This window comes from Physeter macrocephalus, chromosome 3 (genome assembly GCF_002837175.3).
Source record: "Physeter macrocephalus isolate SW-GA chromosome 3, ASM283717v5, whole genome shotgun sequence".
In the NCBI taxonomy this organism is placed as follows: Eukaryota; Metazoa; Chordata; class Mammalia; order Artiodactyla; family Physeteridae; genus Physeter; species Physeter macrocephalus.
The window spans coordinates 17,552,925-17,572,459 of NC_041216.1; the positions used below are offsets into that span (position 1 = coordinate 17,552,925).

At 46.7% G+C, this 19,535-nt stretch overlaps 1 pseudogene; it reads left to right on the plus strand.

Moving 5' to 3' along the window:
* Positions 1-9,758: 9,758 nt before the first annotated feature.
* The window catches only part of LOC102979696 (uncharacterized), a 20,387-nt pseudogene continuing 10,610 nt past the window's right edge, over positions 9,759-19,535 (plus strand).

Genomic DNA, 19,535 nt, shown 5'->3' on the forward strand with positions numbered 1-19,535 from the left:
TGAGACAGTAGGAAAGAGATCCATAGCCTGAGGCTTTAATATAGGGCAGAAGACGGGTGAGGTGGATCAGACTGGGCCCCATTCCCGGAACAGGTGGTAGAACACCAGGTCTCCCATGGTCCAAGGCCACGGCACCCACCCACTGCAGATGGGGGAGAGACAGCCAACAACAGGATCCAGGGTTCCCTCCAATGTGTGGCTGCACAGGTGGCACTGAATGGCAAGCTGATAACAGGGGAAGGGGCAGGAAAATTCACATCAGAACAAGACAGCCTCTTCCAGGAACAAACATGGGCTCTGGGACTGGTCACAGCTGGGTTCAAATCCTGGCTCTGCCATCTCCAAGCTTTGCATCCTTAGACACATTGCTTGACCTCTCTGATCTTCAGGTTTCTGTCCTCTAACATAGGGTTAATATTAGTATCCACCTCAATTAAAAAATTTTTTTGTTGAGAACTTTATCAGGATGTTTTGGGGGATGCAGCCATGAACAAGAATGGTCCCAGCTTGGCAATTCCCTGGTGGTCCAGTGGTTAGGACTCCACGCTTTCACTGCTGAGGGCACCGGTTCAATTCCTGGTCGGGGAACTAAGATCCCCAAAAGCCAGGCGGGGCGGCCAAAAAAAACCAAATAGAGCATTATAAAATTCCTCTGCGGATGTCATCCCTATGACTTTCCTTTGCTTTCGTTAGCGATTTCTACATGCATATGTATTCCTAAACAATACATTGGGTTTTCCTCTTCTGGCCCTTTGTATAAGAAGAATCACACAGTGATTATCCTTTTGTGATCTAATTTTTATTTTGTGTTCAATATTGGTTTCTGAGACTCATCCATTTGCTGCAGTTGATTTATTTTTACTCTTACTAGTCCATACTTTAGATACGCCAAAATCTATCCACTCTATTGTTAATGGATATTTGAGTGTTTCTAACTCTTTGCTGTTATGGAAATGGTTCACAAGTATCTGTTCTATCCTTGGACAAGAATTAATGCACTATAAGGTATGTGCTTGTACAGCTAAACTGGGTAATGACAGAATTGAATAGTCCCATTAACATGAAATGAAGGTTCCTATTATTCCACATCTGAGCCAACCTTTTTATTTCTGTTTTCCAGTGTTCGCCCAATTGTGAGGTATGGAAGGGTGTTTCATTGTGATTTTAATGTGCATTTAATTGATCACAAATGAGATTGAGTAACTTTTTAAATGTTCGTTGGTCATCCATATTTCATCTTCCATGAAATGCCTGTTTAAGTCTTTTTGGCATCCTCTATTTTTAAAAAAATTATTCAATTTATTTAAACAAAACCAAGAAACTGTTCACCCATTTCTCCCCCCGTCTGCCTCTTGCAACTACTAAATTGTTCTCTGTATCTACAAGCTTGTCTTTTTGTTTTTGTTCTTTTTTAGATTCCACATATCAGAGAGATCATACAGTATATGTCTTTCTCTCTGTTTGACTTATTTAACTTAGCATAATGCCCTAGAGGTTCATTCATGTTGTCACAAATGGCAATGGCAAGATTTCATTCTTTTTTTTTAATGGCTGAATTTCACACACACACACACACACACACACACACACACACACAATCCATTCACCCTTCAATGGACACCTGGGTTATTTCCATATCTTGGCTACTGTAAATAATGCTGCAATGGGGAGTTCCCTGGTAGCCTAGTGGTTAGGATTACAGGCTTTCACTTCTGTGGCCTGGGTTCAATCGCTTGTCGGGGAACTGAGATCCTGCAAGCTGCGTGGCACGGCCGAAAAAAAAAATGCTGCAATGAACATGGGGGTGCATATATCTTTTCAAATTAGTGTTTTAGTTTTCTTCGGATAAATACCCCGAAGTGGAATTGCTGGATCATAGGATAACCCTATTTTTAATTTTTCGAGGAACTTCCATACTGTTTCAATAGTGGTTGCACCAATTTGCATTCCCACCAACAGTGCACAGGGGTTTCCTTTTCTCTGTGTTCTTGCCAACACTTGTTACTTTTTATCTTTTTGATAATAGCCATTCTAACAGGTGTGAGGTGATACCTCATTGTGGTTTTGATTTGCAGTTCCCTGCTGATTAATGATGTTGAGCATCTTTTCATGTACCTGATGACCATCTGTATGTCTTCTTTGGAAGAATGTCTGTTCAGAGCTTCTGCCCATTTTTAAATTGGATTGTTTGGTTTTTTGCTATTGAGTTGTATGAGCTCTTTGTATTTTGGATATCAGCCCCTTATCAGACATATGATTTGCAATTATTTTCTCCCATTCAGTAGGTTGCCTTTTCATTTTGTTGATGGTTTCCTTTGCTATGCAGAAGCTTTTTAGTTTGATATAGTCCCATTTTATTTTTGCTTTTGTTGCTTCTGCTTTTGGTGTCAGATTCAAAAAATCATCAGTAAGACCTATGTCAAGGAACTTACTGCTTATGTTTTCTTCTAGGCATTTTATGGTTTCAGGTCTTATGTTCAAGTCTTTAATCCATTTTGAGTTAATTTTTGTGTATGGTATAAGAGAGTGGTCCAGTTTCATTCTTTTGCATGTGGCTCTCCAATTTTCCCAGCACCATTAATTGAAGAGACTCTCTTTTTCCCCATTGTATATATTTTTGGCCCCTTTGTTGTAAATCAATTGACCATGTATGAATAGGTTTATTTCTGGGCTCTCTATTCTGTTACATTGATCTATGTTTCTATGTTTATGCCAATACCATACTGTTTTAATTACTACAGCTTTGTAATATAGTTTGAAATCAGGCAGCATAATGCCTCCAGCTTTATTCTTCTTTCTCAAAATTGATTTGACTGTTTGCGGTCTTTTGTGTTTTCATACAAATTTTAGGATTGTTTGTTCTATCTCTGTGAAAAATACCATTGGAATTTTGATAAGGATTGCATTGAATCTGTAGATTTCTTTGGGTAGTATGGATATTTTAACACTATTAATTCTTCCAATCCATGAGCATGACTCTTTTTCCATTTATTTGTGTCTTCTTCAATGTCTATGGTTTTTTTCTGGCCACACCATGTGGCATGTGGGATCTTAGTTTCCTAACAAGGGGTAGAAACTGCATCCCCTGCATTGGAAGTGCAGAGTCTTTTTTTTTTTTTAACATCTTTATTGGAGTATAATTGCTTTACAATGTTGTGTTAGTTTCTGCTGTATAACAAAGTGAATCAGCTATATGTATACATATATCCCCATATCCTCTCCCTCTTGGAAGTGCAGAGTCTTAACCACTGGATCACTAGGGAAGTTCCCCATGTCTTCTTCAGTTTCTTTCATTAATGTCTTGTAGTTTTCAATACACAGGTCTTTAACCTCTTTGGTTAAATTTATTCCTAGGTATTTTATTCTTTTTGATGAAATTGTAAATGGAACTGTTTCCTTAGTTTCTCTTTCTGATAGTGTGTTATTAGTGTAAAGAAATGCAGCAGATTTTTTTGTATTGATTTTGTATCCTACAACTTTACTGAATTCAGTTATTAGTTCTAACAGTCTTTTGATGGAGTCTTTAGGATTTTCTATAAATAATATCATGCCATCTGCAAATAGTGACATTTTACTTCTTCCTTTCCAATTTGGATGCATTTTATTTCTTTTTCTTGACTAATTGCTCTGAGTAGAACTTCCAGTTCTAAGTCAAATAAAAGTGTGAGAGTGGACAACCTTGTCTTGTTCCTGATCTTAGAAGAAAACTTTTGGCTTTTCACTGTTGAGTATAATGTTAGCTGTGGGCTTGTCACATATGGCCTTTACTATGTTGAGGTATGTCTGCTCTATACTCGTTTTGTTGAGACCTTTTTTAAAAAAATAAGAAATGAATGTTGAATTTTGTCAAACACTTTTTCTGTGTCTATTGAGATGATCGTATGATTTTTATCCTTCATTTTGTTAATGTGGTATATCATATGACTGATTTGTGGAGTTGAACCATCCTTGCATCTCTGGAATAAATCCCACTTGATCATGGTATACGATCAATCCTTTTAATGTACTGTTGAATTCATTTTGCTAATATTTTGTTTAGGATTTTTGTATCTATATTCAACAGGGATATTGGCTTATAGTTTTGGGGGTTTTTGTGGTGTCCTTTTCTGCTTTTGTTATCAGGGAAATGCTGGCTTCATAAAATGTGTTTGGAAGAGTTTCCCCTCTTCTAATTTTTGGAATAGTTTGAGAAGGATAGGTATTAATTCTTCTATGAATGTTTGGTAGAAATCATCTGTGAAGCTGTCTGATCCTGGACTTTTGTTTGTTGGGATGTTTTCAATTACTGATTCAATCTCCTTGTGAGTAACTGGTCTGTTCAGATTTTCTGTTTCATCATGATTCAGTCTTGTTAGTTTGTATATTTCTAGGAATTTATCCATTTCTTCTAGGTTGTCCAATTTGTTTGCATATAATTGCTCATAGTTGTCTCTTATGAGCCTTTGTATTTCTTTGGTATCAGTTGTAATATCTCCTCTTTCATTTCTGATTTTGAGTCCTCTTTCTTTTTTTCTTGATAAGTCTAGTTGAAGGTTTGCAATTTTATTCATCTTTTTATAGAACTGACTCTTAGTTTCAATTATCTTTTCTGTTGTCTTTTTAGTCTCCATTTCATTTATTTCTGCTCTAATCTTTGTTATTTCCTTCCTTCTACTAACTTTGGGCTTCATTTGTCCTTCTTTTTGTAGTTCCTTGAGGTGTAAAGTTAGTTGTCTATTTGAGACTTTTCTTGTTTCCTGAGGTAAGCATTTATTGCTTGAATCGCCCCCTTAGAACTGCTTTTGCTGCATCTCATAAATTTTGATATGTTACATTTCTATTTTTATTTGTCTCAAGGTATGTTTTAGTTTCTCTTTTGATTTCTTCCTTGACCCATTGGTTGTTCAGTAGCATGTTGTTTAACCTCTCATATTTGTGAATTTTCCAGTTTCTTCATGTAATTAATTTGTAGTTTCATACAATTGTGGTCAGAAAAAGATGCTTGATATTATTTCAATTCTCTTAAATTTATTAAGACTTGTTTATGGCCTAATGTATGATATATCTTGGAAAATGTTCCATGTGCACTTGAGAAGAATGTGTGTTCTGTTGCTTTTGGATGGAATGTTATGTAAATATCTGTTAAATCAATCTGGTCTAACATGTCATTTGGTCATTTTAGACCAAAGTTTCCTAATTGGTTTTCTGTCTGGATGATCTATCCATTGATGTAAGTGGGATATTAAAGTCCCTTACAATTATTGTACTTCTATCTATTTCTCTCTTTAGGTCTGTTAATATTTGCTCTATATATTTAGGTACTCCTATGTTTGGTGCATAAGTATTTACATGTTATATCCTATTGTTGGATTGACTCCTTTATCATTGTGTTAACACCCTTCTTTATCTCTTATTACAGTCTTTGTTTTAAAGTTTATTTTTTCTGACATAAGTATAGCTACTCCAGCTTTCTTTTGGTTTCCATTTGCATGGAATATCTTTTTCCATCCATTCACTTTCAGTCTGTGTGTGTCCTTACATATGAAGTTTCTCTTGTAAGCAGCGTAAAGACGGGTCTTGTTTTTTTTAATCCATTCACCAGCTTTATGTCTTTTGATTAGAGAATTTAGTGCATTTACATTTAAAGTAATTATTGCTACATATGTACTTATTTCCACTTTGTTATTTGTTTTCTAGTTGTTTTTGTAGTTTCTCTCTGTTCTTTTCTTCTTCTCTAGCTCTCTTTTTTTGCGGTTTGTTGACTTTCTTCAGTGGTATGCTCATATACCTTTCTCTTTATCTTCTGTATATTTACTATAGGTTTTTGCTTTTGGACACCATGAGGCTTACATATAAAAACTTAAATCTATAACTGTCTATTTTAAGTTGATAACAACTTAGTTTTGATCCCATTCTAAAGCTCACCATTTTTAATGGCAGCAGCTGGAACTTTTGAGATGATAGGAAAGAGACATATATCCTGAGGCTCTAATATAGGGCAGAAGATAGGTGAGAGGGGTACAGACTGGGCCCCATTCCCAGAACAGGTGGTAGAACACCAGGTCTCCCATGGTCCAAGGCCACACCCCCTGCCCACTGCAGATGGGGGAGAGACAGCCAACAGCAGGTTCCAGAGTTTCCTCCAACATGTGGCTGCACGGGTGACATTGAATGGCAAGCTGATAACAGGGGAGGAGGAAGGAAAGTTCACATCAGAACAAGCCAGCAGCTTCCAGGAACATGGGCTGTGGGACTGGTCACACCTTGGTTCAAATCCTGGCTCTGCCACTTCCAAGCTCTGCATCCTTGGGCACATGGCTTAACTTCTCTGAGTTTCAAGTTTCTCCCCTCTAACATAGGATTAATATTAGTCGGGGACTTCCCTGGTGGCAAAGTGGTTAAGAATCCGCCTGCCAATGCAGGGAACACGGGTTTGAGCCCTGGTCTGGGAAGATCCACATACCACGGAGCAACTAAGCCCGTGTGCCACAACGACTGAGCCTGCGCTCTAGAGCCTGTGAGCCACAACTACTGAGCCCGCGTGCTGCAACTACTGAAGCCCGCGCACCTGGAGCCTGTGTTCCACAACAAGAGAAGCCACCACAATGAGAAGCCCGCACACCACAACAAAGAGTAGCCCCTGCTGGACGCAACCAGTGAAAACCCACGCGCAGCAACAAAGACCCAACGCAGCCAAAAATAAATAAATTAATTTAAAAATATATATATATATTAGTATCCACCTCAATTTAAAAAATTTTTTAAGTACTGCACACCACAACAAAGAGTAGCCCCTGCTGGACGCAACCAGTGAAAACCCACGCGCAGCAACAAAGACCCAACGCAGCCAAAAATAAATAAATTAATTTAAAAATATATATATATTAGTATCCACCTCAATTTAAAAAATTTTTTGAGTACTTTCTCTATATCAGGATGTTCTTGGGGATGCAGCCATGAAAAGAATGGTCCCAGCTGGGACTTCCCTGGTGGCGCAGTGGTTAAGAATCCACCTGCCAATGCAGGGGACATGGGTTCGATCCCTGCTCCAGGAAGATCCCACATGCCACGGAGCAACTAAGCCCATGCGCCACAACTACCAAGCCTGTGCTCTAGAGCCTGCGAGCCACAACTACTGAGCCCATGTGCCACAACTACTGAGCCCACGTGCTGCAACTACTGAAGCCCGTGTGCCTAGAGCCCATGCTCTGCAACAAGAGAAGCCACAGCAATAAGAAGCCCACACACCGCAATGAAGTGTAGCCCCCGCTCGCTGCAACTAGAAAGCCTGCGCACAGCAACAAAGACCCAACGCAGTCAAAAATCAATCAATCAATAAAGGCTATTTCTGATTGTGGTGGAAGGTGCTATGAAAAGAATGAAATGTAGGGGCTCCCCTGGTGACGTAGTGGTTGAGAGTCTGCCTGCCTATGCAGGGGAAACGGGTTCCTCCCCCGGTCCGGGAGGATCCCACGTGCCACGGAGCGGCTAGGCCCGTGAGCCATGGCCACTGAGCCTGCACGTCCGGAGCCTGTGCTCCGCAGCGGCATACCGCAAAAAAAAAAAAAAAAAAAAAAAGAATGAAATGTAGGTGACTGGGGTGGGAATGGGAGTGACTCATTTAGATGGGGAACCAGAGAGAGTGACATCTGGGCTGAGGAGGTAGTGTTCAGTTGAGTCCTAAAGGGCAAGTAAAAGCCAGCTGTGAGAAGCCCTGAAGGAAAAGCTCTCCAGGTGGGAAGGACAACAGGTGCAAAGATCTGGAGGCTGGAATGGGCTTGGCTTGTCCAAGGAGAGGAGGTCAGTGAGGCTGAAGCATAGTAGTCAAAGTGAAGAGTGGGAGGGGATGAGGTCCAAGAAGAGGTGATGCCTAAAGCTGAATTCACACCGGATCCGGCAATTCCACTCCTAGGTAGGACCCTCAAGAAAATCATGCACGTGTGCCCCAGGAGACACGGACAAGAATATTCCTGGTGTTCCTGTCCTCAATCCTCAATAACAGAAACATAGAAACAACAGAAATGTCCATGAAGGCAAATGGGTGAAAATGTGTAGTATATTTATACAATGGAATATTAATCAGCAGTCAAAAAGAATGAATCACCATGACATGCCACAATGTAGATAATTCCTAGGAATCTAAATTAAGAAGGAAAAAAAGGCCCCAGAAGATGAAATGCAGCTTAATACTCTTTTTATAGAATTAAAAACAACTGAGATTTTAAAATATACCCTTTAAGGAATGCAAATAGGTGAATAAAACTGTATAAAAAGGCAAGCAAAGGCATGACAAACAGAGGATTCTGGATGACCGTTAACTCAAGTCTGGGGTGGAGGAAGGAGGATAGATTAGATGTTGTTAGAGCTTCCTGCTTTGCTTCGGTAGTTTTCATTTTGGTTTTAGCTTTTTCAAAGGTAAATTTGCATACAATAAAATTCTCCAGTTTTAACTGTAAATTTAATAAGTCTTGACAAACACACACAGTCTTGTAACCACCACCACAGTCATGATATGGAACATTTTCATTACCCGAGAAATTTCCCTCCCACCCAGTCACATTCCATCCCACCCCCACACCTGGCCCCCCTGGCAACCTGTGATCTGCTTTCCATCTCCTTAGTTTGGCCTTTTCTAGCATCTTTACATACAAATGGAAACATATAGTATAGAGCTTATGTTTCTGGGCATCTTTCACTTAGCATAACGCTTTTGAGAGTCATCTGTGTCATTATGTTAGATGTGGTTTTGAAGGTGGCAACTACATTATTTAAAATAACTGACTGTCTAATAAATAAAAGTGGCCCATGAGCAGACTCATGATATTTGATTAATCCAATTCTATCACCTGAAATCCAGATTTAGAGAGAGAGAGAGACTAAGAAAAAGAGAGAAAGAGGTGGGTGAAGGCCAGACCCTATAGGATCTCTTTGCAGGTCAGGCTGAGAAGGAGTTTGGTCTTTATTCTAAGCATAAGGAGAAAGCCATGGTGGATGGGAGTGGTGATTAAGCAAGGGAAGGACCTGGGATCTCGCTTTTGCTTTCAAAAAACGTCTTTCCTGGGTACCGTTGGAAGGATTGTGGGGTGAGTGAAGGGGACAGACTGGAGCTACTTCAGTCGCTTGGGCAAAGCAGGGCTATGAGGGGTGGGCGTGGGGCTTGGCCTGGGATGGCAGAGATGGAAGTGGAGAGATGTGGGTGTGGTCAGGGTATATTCCGGAGGTAGAGCGATACCTGAGATGACCTCAGTGAAGTGTGAAGCACAGAGCCTGGCACTAAATCAGTGAACACAACTCACATTAATTTGTAGAAAAGACTTAGCATACCTTCACTAGCTATTGGAAACAACCTCCCAGCCCAGGGACTGACATTTTGTAGAGGCTCAATGAATGTTTGCTGAATAAGGCAAACAGGCTCAGCAGACTTTCCCGAGCAACGCTTGTCTCTCCTCAACACCCAGCGCTCTAAGGATCACCAGACTCCTTCCTGCTGGCGTTACTGATTGTGTAGAGCCATCCTTTGGGGGCTCCTACGTTTCAGAGGCATGGGAGGAAGGCAATGCTTAGTTGCTTTAAACGGATCCCTCGTGATGAGCTGTCAGGCATCAGCTGGGCAGGGTTTCTTTTAGGGGTGCAGCCCCTCCGAGAACTCCCACAGTGGTGTCTGTGACTCTAATAACCTGAGCCTGTGGTGAGTGTGTCGACACAACAGAAGCAGCTGTGAAATCCCTCATAGCGGGATAAAAATAGCTGTGCCCTCCCTTACTCCCTGTTCCCTATGGGCCTGGACATGTTTGTTTGCTCAGCTTTGAAGCTCGGAGCCATTTCCCAGCCCTGAGCAGGGGAAGAAAGGGGGAGAGGCCGAGGACATGGCTGGGGAGCGGGAGAGGCGGGTCAGACCCTCCTGGATCCCACTGTAGAGTGTCTGAAACAGACAGAGCCTAAAAGATGATCTAATCCATCTCTTCTGACAGACAGGAAATTAAGGACCAGAGAACAGTGAGGACTGGCCCAGGGCCCCCCCGGTTTGTCAGTGCCTGCCGCCCGCTCCAACGTCACACGGTAAGACTCTCCAGGCTTTAACCAGGTGGCCTTGAGTAGGTCCCAGCCTCTCTGCCAGCAGGCACGCAGCCACCCTGGCCCTCTGCTCTGTCCCAAGGGAGATGGACCCTCCAGGATTCTCTCTCACCACAATGCCTGTCAGGTCATCTTATCCTCAAGGCCTGGTGGACACACTGTCACGGGTGCTTCTGATTAATCCTCTGGGGTTTTCTGGCCTAGGATCAGCTGGAGCTTTCCCCTGGGAAGAGGAAGCTGGCAGGGAAGCTGACGGATCCACAGTAGGCCTCAGCCTAAAGCAAGCCGCATCATGAACGGGAGGTAAAGGTCCGGGTGTGCCGGAGAGTATGGGCAGTTGGGAGGTTGGTCTGGAGGGTAAGGAGGCTGGGGCAGCTGAGGAGCCTTTTCTTAGGGAGAAGCGTTTTCACTGTTTCTAGTTCCCACCTGGTGGGAAACTTCATGAGGGCAAAACTTTCTTATCTATCTTTGAATTCCCAGCGCCAGAAGAGGCCTGGCACATGGTGTGTACTCAGCAATATATACGTTACATTAAAAGAGGCTATTTACAATAGCCAGGACATGGAAGCAACCTAAATGTCCACCAACAGATGCATGGCTAAAGAAGATGTGGCACATATATACAATGGAATATTACTCCAATATATACGTTACATTAAAAGAGGCTATTTACAATAGCCAGGACATGGAAGCAACCTAAATGTCCACCAACAGATGCATGGCTAAAGAAGATGTGGCATATATATGCGATGGAATATTACTCAGCCATAAAAGGGAACGAAATTGAGTTATTTGTAGTGAGGTGGATGGACCTAGAGACTGTCATACGGAGTGAAGTAAGTCAGAAAGAGAAAAACAAATACCGTATGCTAATGAATATATACGGAATCTAGAAAAATGGTACTGATGAACCTAGTGGTGGGGCAGGAATAAAGATGCAGACATTGAGAACGGACTTGAGGACACTGGGAGGGGGGTAGGGGAGGGGAGCCTGGGATGAAGTGAGAGAGTGGCATGGACATATACACGCTACCAAATGTAAAATGGATAGCTAGTGGGAAGCAGCCGCATGGCACAGGGAGATCAGCTACGTGCTCTGTGACCATCTAGAGGGGTGGGGTGGGGAGGGTGGGAGGGAGACGCAAGAGGGAGGGGATATGAGGATATATGTATACATGTGGCTGATTCACTTTGCTGTACAGCAGAAACTAACACAATATTGTAAAGCAGTTATACTCCAGTAAAGATGTGAAAAAAACAAAGAGGCAACGAATGAATGAATGAATCTAAAGATGCTTCAATGCCCGCCTCTTCCTCCCCTGATTCTCACAAAGAGCACGTCTGGAGGCCCGCCCCTCTGCGCGGCCCGGAAAAGCCAGCCCAGCGGCAGCGTTTGGATGGTGGCTCTGAAGAGCAGCGTTTGGAGGATGTTAATCCATGTTCTGTGACAAATAAGCCACGATAATGGAGCCCCTGCTGGGGACTCGGCTCCCACCCGGAACCCAGTGGGCAGTCAATAAAGAATCAAAGAGCCAATGGGCTTGGGAAATACGAGATTAAAGAAAGTTCAAATGGATCTTTCCTGCAGGACTTCTCAGAGTCTGTAAGATGCCAATGTTCACCTTGAGTCACCCACAGTGATCTTAAGTCCCAGATTCTCTGGTGCCTCACTGCCCTGTAGCACCCCAGCTACCAGCCCCATCCCTCTCAGATAGGACAGCTCAGCCGCAGAGATCAGGCAGGTGCCTCCCTGGCCCTGCAATGGCACCAAGAAGCCACCGAGGGGACCCAGGGCTGGGACGACATGCAGGTGGCTCCCGCCCCGAGGAAGACACTGCCTCCGCTGGGACCCGAGGTGATGCTGGACAGTGGCGCTGGGGAGGGATACAGGCCAGTGCCCTGTCTTCCCGGGGCTGAGCAGGTGGGTGGGAGAAGCACCGCCCCCACCTCCACTGCTCTGGGGGATGGTGGTGAAGAAGGGGCTGGAGGTGTGAAGCCCCCTCCTTCCCCTGCTCTCATTCCACAGCCCTCCTGGCACGTACACATTCAACAAATGTTTGTTGAACACCTACTAGATTCCAGGCCAGGGATCCTCTTGCGAAGAAGACAAAGCTTCCTGAGCCCACAGCCAGCAGGGGGCATGTGGCAGCAGGAACCAGGTGTCAGCCCACTGGACGCTCTCCATCCGCCCCTTGCCAGGCTCCACCCACCCTGCCCCGCTGGCTGACCTGATGGAAGCATCCATGGGCTCCATGGTCCTCTGGGTTTCGTTCAGTCAGTGGAAGGTGCCAGCAGGAGACTGGAGGACAAGAAGATGGGGCATCTATCCCAACGCCTGCATCCCTCCATCAAAAGCCCTGGCTCCTGGGCTTCCCTGGTGGCGCAGTGGTTGAGAATCCGCCTGTCGATGCAGGGTACACGGGTTCGTGCCCCGATCCGGGAAGATCCCACATGCCGCGGAGCGGCTGGGCCCGTGAGCCATGGCCGCTGAGCCTGCGCGTCCGGAGCCTGTGCTCCGCAACTGGAGAGGCCACAGCAGTGAGAGGCCCGCGTACCACAAAAAAAAAAAGCCCTGGCTCCTATCAGGGGACCTTCACCTTTCCCCACAGCTCCTACCTCAGGGCTCCATTCACTGCTTCCTCCCTCTGCCTCTTCAGGCCCGGGGGTGATATCGACTCCCCGCTGTTGCTAGCCTTGAGATGCCTCACCATGCCTTGTTAGTTTCTCCAACCCCATCCGCACTTTTGTTTATTTATTTATTTTTAAAAGATTTATTTATTTTGTTTATTTGTGGCTGTGTCGTGTCTTAGTTGGCACGTGGGATCTTCATTGTGGTGCACGGGCTTCTCTCTATTTGTGGCGTGAGGGTTTTTCTCTTCTCTCATTGTGACAAGCAGGCTCCAGGGCACCTGGGCTCTGTAGTTTGCGGCACACAGTCTCTCTAGTTGAGGCACACGGGCTCTCTAGTTGAGGCTTGCGGGCTCACTAGTTGTGGCATGCAGGCTTAGTTGCCCCAAGACATGTGGGATCTTAGTTCCCTGAGCAGGGATCGAACCCACATCCCCTGCATCGAAAGGCGGATTCTTTACCACTGGACCACCAGGGAAGTCCCCGCACGTTTATTAAATATTCCTCAATTACCCCTTGGGCTTGACATCCGTTCCCTTCGCAGACCCTGACCTATGACACACGTTTGTTTGAATGTAACCGAGACCCCCAAATAATGGTGCATGAATAAGAGAGAAATTTATTCTCCTCTCGCCTCAAAGTCCAGGCTGGCATGGCAGCTTTGCTCTGTGAAGTCATCTGCTCATTCTATCTCTCAGTTCCTCCAACTCTAGGGTGTGCCTTCACCCGCAAGGCATGGGTTCAGTTGTGTTCCCCTCTCCAAATTCCCCCGTACCTCCGAATGTAACCTTATTTGGACATAGGGTCAATGCAGATGTAATTAGTTAAGATGAGGTCATTAGGGTGGGCCCTAATGCAATATGACTTGTATCTTTATAAAAAGCTGAAATTTCGACACAGAGAGACATGCATAGAAGGAAGGCAGCCACCTACTAGCTAAGGAGAAGGGCCTGGAACAGATCTTTCCCTCACAGCCCTCAGAAGGAACCAACCCTGCTGACCCCTTGATTTCAGACTTCTAGCCTCTAGACCTGGGAGAGAATACATTTCTGTTGTTTAAGTGACCCAGCTGGTGGCCCCAGGAAACTAATACAGCCTGCAATGGCTCCTACACCACACCCACATTCCAGACGGAGAAAGGGAAGGGGCAAGCTTGCACTTTATCTTTAAGCACCCAACCTGGAATTTGCATACATCTCTTCTGACCATGCTCAGAAATCAGCTTGTGGTTTCCCCACCACCACCCGCGACCCCGGCTGCCTGGGAGACCCGGAAATGTCCTGTGCACAAAGAAAATGCCTCTTACCGTGGAAGAAAGGGAGAATAGATATTCGGGGCATCTGCAGATTCCCGGCACCGAATACCACAAATGTTTTCAGATTTCAGTAGCAGGAAACCCTGCCTAAGGTAAACAGTTAGGAAATTCATCATCTCACAGTACTTGACTTCAAGTCCGGACGCAGGGGGAGCGCAAGGGAGGTGCCCCAAGATTCCGTTCCGTCCTCTGCTGTTTCCGTGGCTCTGCCCTACGTAGACTGCTGGCTTCCTCCTCGGGCTGGAAAGTCAGATGGCTGGTGGTGTCAGTCAGGGTCAAAGCAGAAAACAGGAATCTCAAGTATTTGACATGGAGGGAATTGGTTACCCAGGTGAGGGAAGTGCTAAGAAGACAACAGAGCTTAGAGCTTAGCCATGGTTCCTCCCAGGATTGGGGATGGAGGGATGAGATGAGCTGGGGTCGCTCAGCAGAAGCTGGGCCCTGTCCAGGCCAGTTCCATGGGAACCGTGGAGGAGGTGCTGGGGAGAGATACCCTGGTTTCTCTCTTCCTCCTGCACTCCCATCTCCACCAGTGCCTCCCATGGGCTGGACCCAGCTGGAAACCAGCTGTCATGGGTACCTGGGAAACCCAGCCTGCAAGAGTCAGTCCCCCCATTCCTGGGCCCAACGGGGATGCAGTGAGGAGTTATCCTAAGGCTGGAGCTTCCCTGGGAGGGGAAGAGAGGGCAGAGACGAGACCCGTGACCTCTGCGGAGCAGGTGCCCCAGAGTGACAGGGGCCTTTGAAGGGTTTGTAACAAGAGAACAACATGGGAATTCCCTGGCCGTCCAGTGGTTAGGACTTGGCGCTTTCACTGCCAGGATCCGGGTTTGATCCCTGGTCGGGGAACTAAGATCCCACAAGCCTCGTGGTGCAGTCAAAAACCCCCCAAGAGAACAACATGATCCAACATGTTTTTAGACTCTATCGCTGACTGCTGAGTGGAAAATAGCTTAAAGAGGAGCAAGAATACCATCGGGGAGACTAGCTGGGATTCTACAGAGGTTGTCCAGGTAACCAGCGTGAGGGCAGTGGAGAAGCAGGTGGGTTGAGGACAAGGTTGGTGCTGAAGAAAGACGAAGCCTGGAGCTGACGGGGAACCACGGGGACGGGCACAGACATGCCATGCCGACCCAATTCTGTGTCCCAGATACACAGTCACTACAGGGGACCTGCACACAGCAGGCACTCCCTCAGTGCCCCTTGTGTGCATGTACACACATACACTCAGCTGTGCTATACCCACTATGGCTCGTCCTCAAGCGGCTGCCGGACCCACCCTTCACATGGAAGAGTGCACACAAGAAACAGACAACTCCATTAAGAGAGACTTAAATGATTAGGGTTTTCTCAGCTAACCAGAAGGCAGGGGTGGGGGTGGGGATGTGGGACAGTTGCCGATTGGTTAGCTCAGAGGCGCAGTGATGCCACCGGGGACCCAGGCTCTTGCCATCTTCGTGCTCTGCCAGCCTCAGCGAGTTGGCCTCTCCTCTTGGGCTGCCTCCTTCGTTGTCCAAGGAGCAGATCTGGAGACAAGGATTTGCATGCAGGTAGTTTATTTTGGAGGTGATCCCAAGAAGCCCGTGTAGGGGAGCAGGGAAGTGAGACAGGGAAGGTAAGGAAGCCAACACGGACTGTGTTAGTGGACAACTGGGGCCCAAGCCATTAGGAACTCTGGGAGTCGAGGCCTCAGGGTTATCCCATCTACGTGTGAGAAGGCTCCATGGGTGTCTTCCCACACACATTCCTGAGGACACCTGGTGTGCACAGGTCAGGATCGCTCACACGCACATCTCCATCGTGCTCGGGGCATGGTGTGCGAGCACATGCTTGGAATGTGCACCTTGGCTCCCCCATGTACACACCCCTGAACATACACACAGCAGAGCACAAACATGCAGGATTCACATACACACTGGAGAGCACACATTCCTCCGCATTAAAATAAACAAACATCTCTTAGTCTGCTTAGGCTGCTGTAACAAAATGCCATAGACTCGGTGGCTTAAACAACAGACATTTATTTCTTGCAGTTCTGGAGGCTGGAAGTCCAAGATCAAGGTGCTGGTAGATCCCCTGTCCTGGTTTGCAGATGGCCATCTTCTCACCGTGCCCTCACACGGCAGAGAGCAGAGAGCAACGAAGCAAGCTCTCATGTCTCTTCTTACAAGGGCACCAGTTCCATCCATGAGAGCCCCACCCTCTCGACCTATTACCGCTCAAAGGCTCCACCTTTTATATCATCACATTAGGGGTTAGGTTTCAACATATGAATTTAGGGAGACACAAACATCCAATCCATAACAATCTATCTCACTGCTTCACACTCTGGCATTTGGCTTGGGCCTAGCAACGGCTAGGGAATTAAACATTTCTGACAAGAAGCCCACTCTGAGTAGCCCCTAAAGTAGAATCACTGGCAGAAGTTGCAGCGCAGGAGGAGCAAAGTCTGGGAGCCAGGGCAGCCCTGCCCTGAGTCACGTTGGAACTCTCCAGCCCGGGAGGTAATCTCTCAAGTTACCAGCAGGGGGTGCCAGAGAGCCATTACTGTCTCTTCAGGGTTTTTCCTAGTAGGTTGCCTGGTTTGTGTAAGGGTGTGTTTGTCTCTGGGTGTGTTTGAGGGAGAGGACAGGTCTCAGAGTTTCCTCATGGAAGTTTAGCTGAGTGTGATGAATGCACTCACCACCAATTCTAGGCACAGCCTCACTCAGACTCCAATGTCCAGACACAGCATTGTGCTCAGTTCATGTCAGATGAATGGATAAGTAAACGGATAGATGGATGCATGGATGGATGCATGCATGGATTATTGGGGGAATGAAGAGAGATAAGATGACCCAAGAGAAAAAAGGTAAAAAGAGAAGAACTGGAAAGAAGGGTGGACAGCAGACAGATCATGGTAGAATCGGGGGGAAAGAGAAATGCAAGGAAGGTGTGTGGCAGGGAGGGGCCAACGGGAGGTGAGTGAAGGGGGCAGTGCTAAATCTACCAGCCTCGAGGCCTGGGCCTGATGTGTCTCTTTTTCCAGATGCTGCCCATTGCTGCCACTGCAATGCTCCGCATCTTTCTAGGCCAGCTGGGACTGGCGCCTTCCTAAGGAAGGCCTCCCTGAGCCCACGGTTGGGATCAGTCCCTCTTGTCTTTATGCTGACACGTCTGGGGGCTTCTGCTGGGACCCCTCTGGTCTGTCTGGCTAACATATGGGTAGCAGAGTCGGATGGACCCAGGTTTGTTTTTTGTTTGTTTTTTGCGGTACGCGGGCCTCTCACCGCTGTGGCCTCTCCCGTTGCGGAGCACAGGCTCCGGACGCGCAGGCCCAGCGGCCATGGCTCACGGGCCCAGCCGCTCCGCGGCACGTGGGATCCTCCCGGACCGGGGCACGAACCCGTGTCCCCTGCATCGGCAGGCGGACTCTCAACCACTGCGCCACCAGGGAAGCCCCACAGGTTTGGTTTGAATTCAAGCTCAACCACTGTTGTATGACCTTGACCAAGCTATCTGACCTCTCTGCACCTGGGTTTCCTCAGCTGGGGTAATACCAGTAGCTCCCTCACAGGGATTTTTTTTGATAATTTGAGCAGGCAGGACACTTAGCATGGGGCTTGGCCCTTAGGGAGCACTGAAGAGAGGGTGACAATTATTGCCTTTGCATTCCAGAGAGTCCCAACCTCTGGTCTGTTCTATCATCAAGTTGCTGACCTTGATTTGGGGTTCAGGAGACGGTGTCATCAAAATGAATAGCGAACACCACTGGTCAATGTGTGTAAGCTCCCTGAAAACACCTCTCTCTGCATAAATCATTTTTTGACACGTAAAAGAATATTTATTTCAGTGTTGCTTGAAATAACCAAACATAACTGGAAACCACCGAAATGTATATGGAGAGGAGAGCCGATGAATCATGGCATATTTGTAGAAAGCTGCACTAAAGATTGAAAATTATGGAACTCGAGTTCCATGTATCGATATGGCTAGATCTCAAAAGCATTTCATTGAGTAAAAAGGCAAATTACAGAATAATGCATTCAGTATACTACCATAATATACATAGCATTTGAAAACAGGCAAATCAGTAATACTCGGGATAGCAACGTGTGGGAACGGGATAAACATGATAGCAAAGATCATCGGTGATCCGGACAGTGACACCCTCCAAGCAGGAAGGGAGTAGGGTTGGCCAGGGCTTCAGGTGGCTTCGACTGTATCTGTAAGCTGGACTTATCTTTTAGTTCCTTGAATATGGTTTGAGACCAAGACCGTCTCTGCTTTGATCTCCACAACAAATACAATGAAGAAACTGAGCCCATGGAGGCAGGTAAGGTGCCTCCACTCACCCAGCCTCTGAGAGGCAGAGCTGGGAACTGAACCCAGGTCTCCTGACCCCAGCTGTCCTCCCTGCACATGCAGGCTGCTCCACGTTTACTGAACAGCTGGCAGTGGTCTCAGGGACAAAGGAGGTGCTGAGGAGCTGGGGCAGAGACGCTGAGCTCTGCAGGCTGGACAAGCAAAGTGGGCTCTGGCCCACTGGACTCAGAGCTCAGCCCAGGCCTGGTAGTGGCCTGGGCCCGGGCCAAGCCCAGGGGAGGTTTCCTGCTTTCTGGCCTGTTTCCTGCTGCTCTCCCAGTGGGTCAGAGGTTAGGGCTGGAGCCAGTCTGGGGCAGGGTCTGTAGCAGGAAGTGGAGGCCTGTAAGCCTCTAAGCTGGGATGGGATGTCACAGAAGAGACAGTGTCATAGACACTGTCACCACAGCCGTGCTCACCTCCCGCCCCAGTGCAGGCACCCCAGGGGTACAGGCAAAAGGATGGACACCCAGTGAGCTCCAGTACTGAGGAGACCCCAGGCTTCCCCACAGTGGACCCCCACAGACTCCAAACCCTTCAGGGGCCTGGTGGTCATTCATTCTGTCCTTCCTTCCTTCATTCAGACAGCTCACTAAATACAGGGGCCTGTGCTGGGCGCCAGGGAGACAGGCGTGAGGAGACAGCCCCTACCCTCCAAGGGTTCAGTGTCTGCTCGGGAGGTCAGACATGTAAATAGATAAGCACCGAACAGACATTCAACACGTATTTGGACTGAAGTAAATGAAAACCGTCTAATAAAATATCAGCACTGGAAGGGCTGCTAGAGTCTGGCCCCTGTGGCCCGGAGGAAGGCTGTGACTTGCTCAAGTCACAGAGTGGTCCAATGGCATAACTGAAGCCAGGACCTAGGACTCCAGATTCCATCCAGGGCTCTTTCTGTGACAGCCCATCCCTGCTTTTTTTTTAAGTTGGTAATTGTGAAATATTTCAAGCATACAGAAAAGTTTAAAGAATAGTACTATGGGGCTTCCCTGGTGGCGCAGTGGTTGCGAGTTCGCCTGCCGATGCAGGGGACACGGGTTTGTGCCCCGGTCCGGGAGGATCCCACATGCCGCAGAGCGGCTGGGCCCATGAGCCATGGCCACTGAGCCTGCGCGTCCGGAGCCTGTGCTCCGCAATGGGAGAGGCCACAACAGTGAGAGGCCCGCGTACCTCAAAAAAAAAAAAAAAAAAAAAG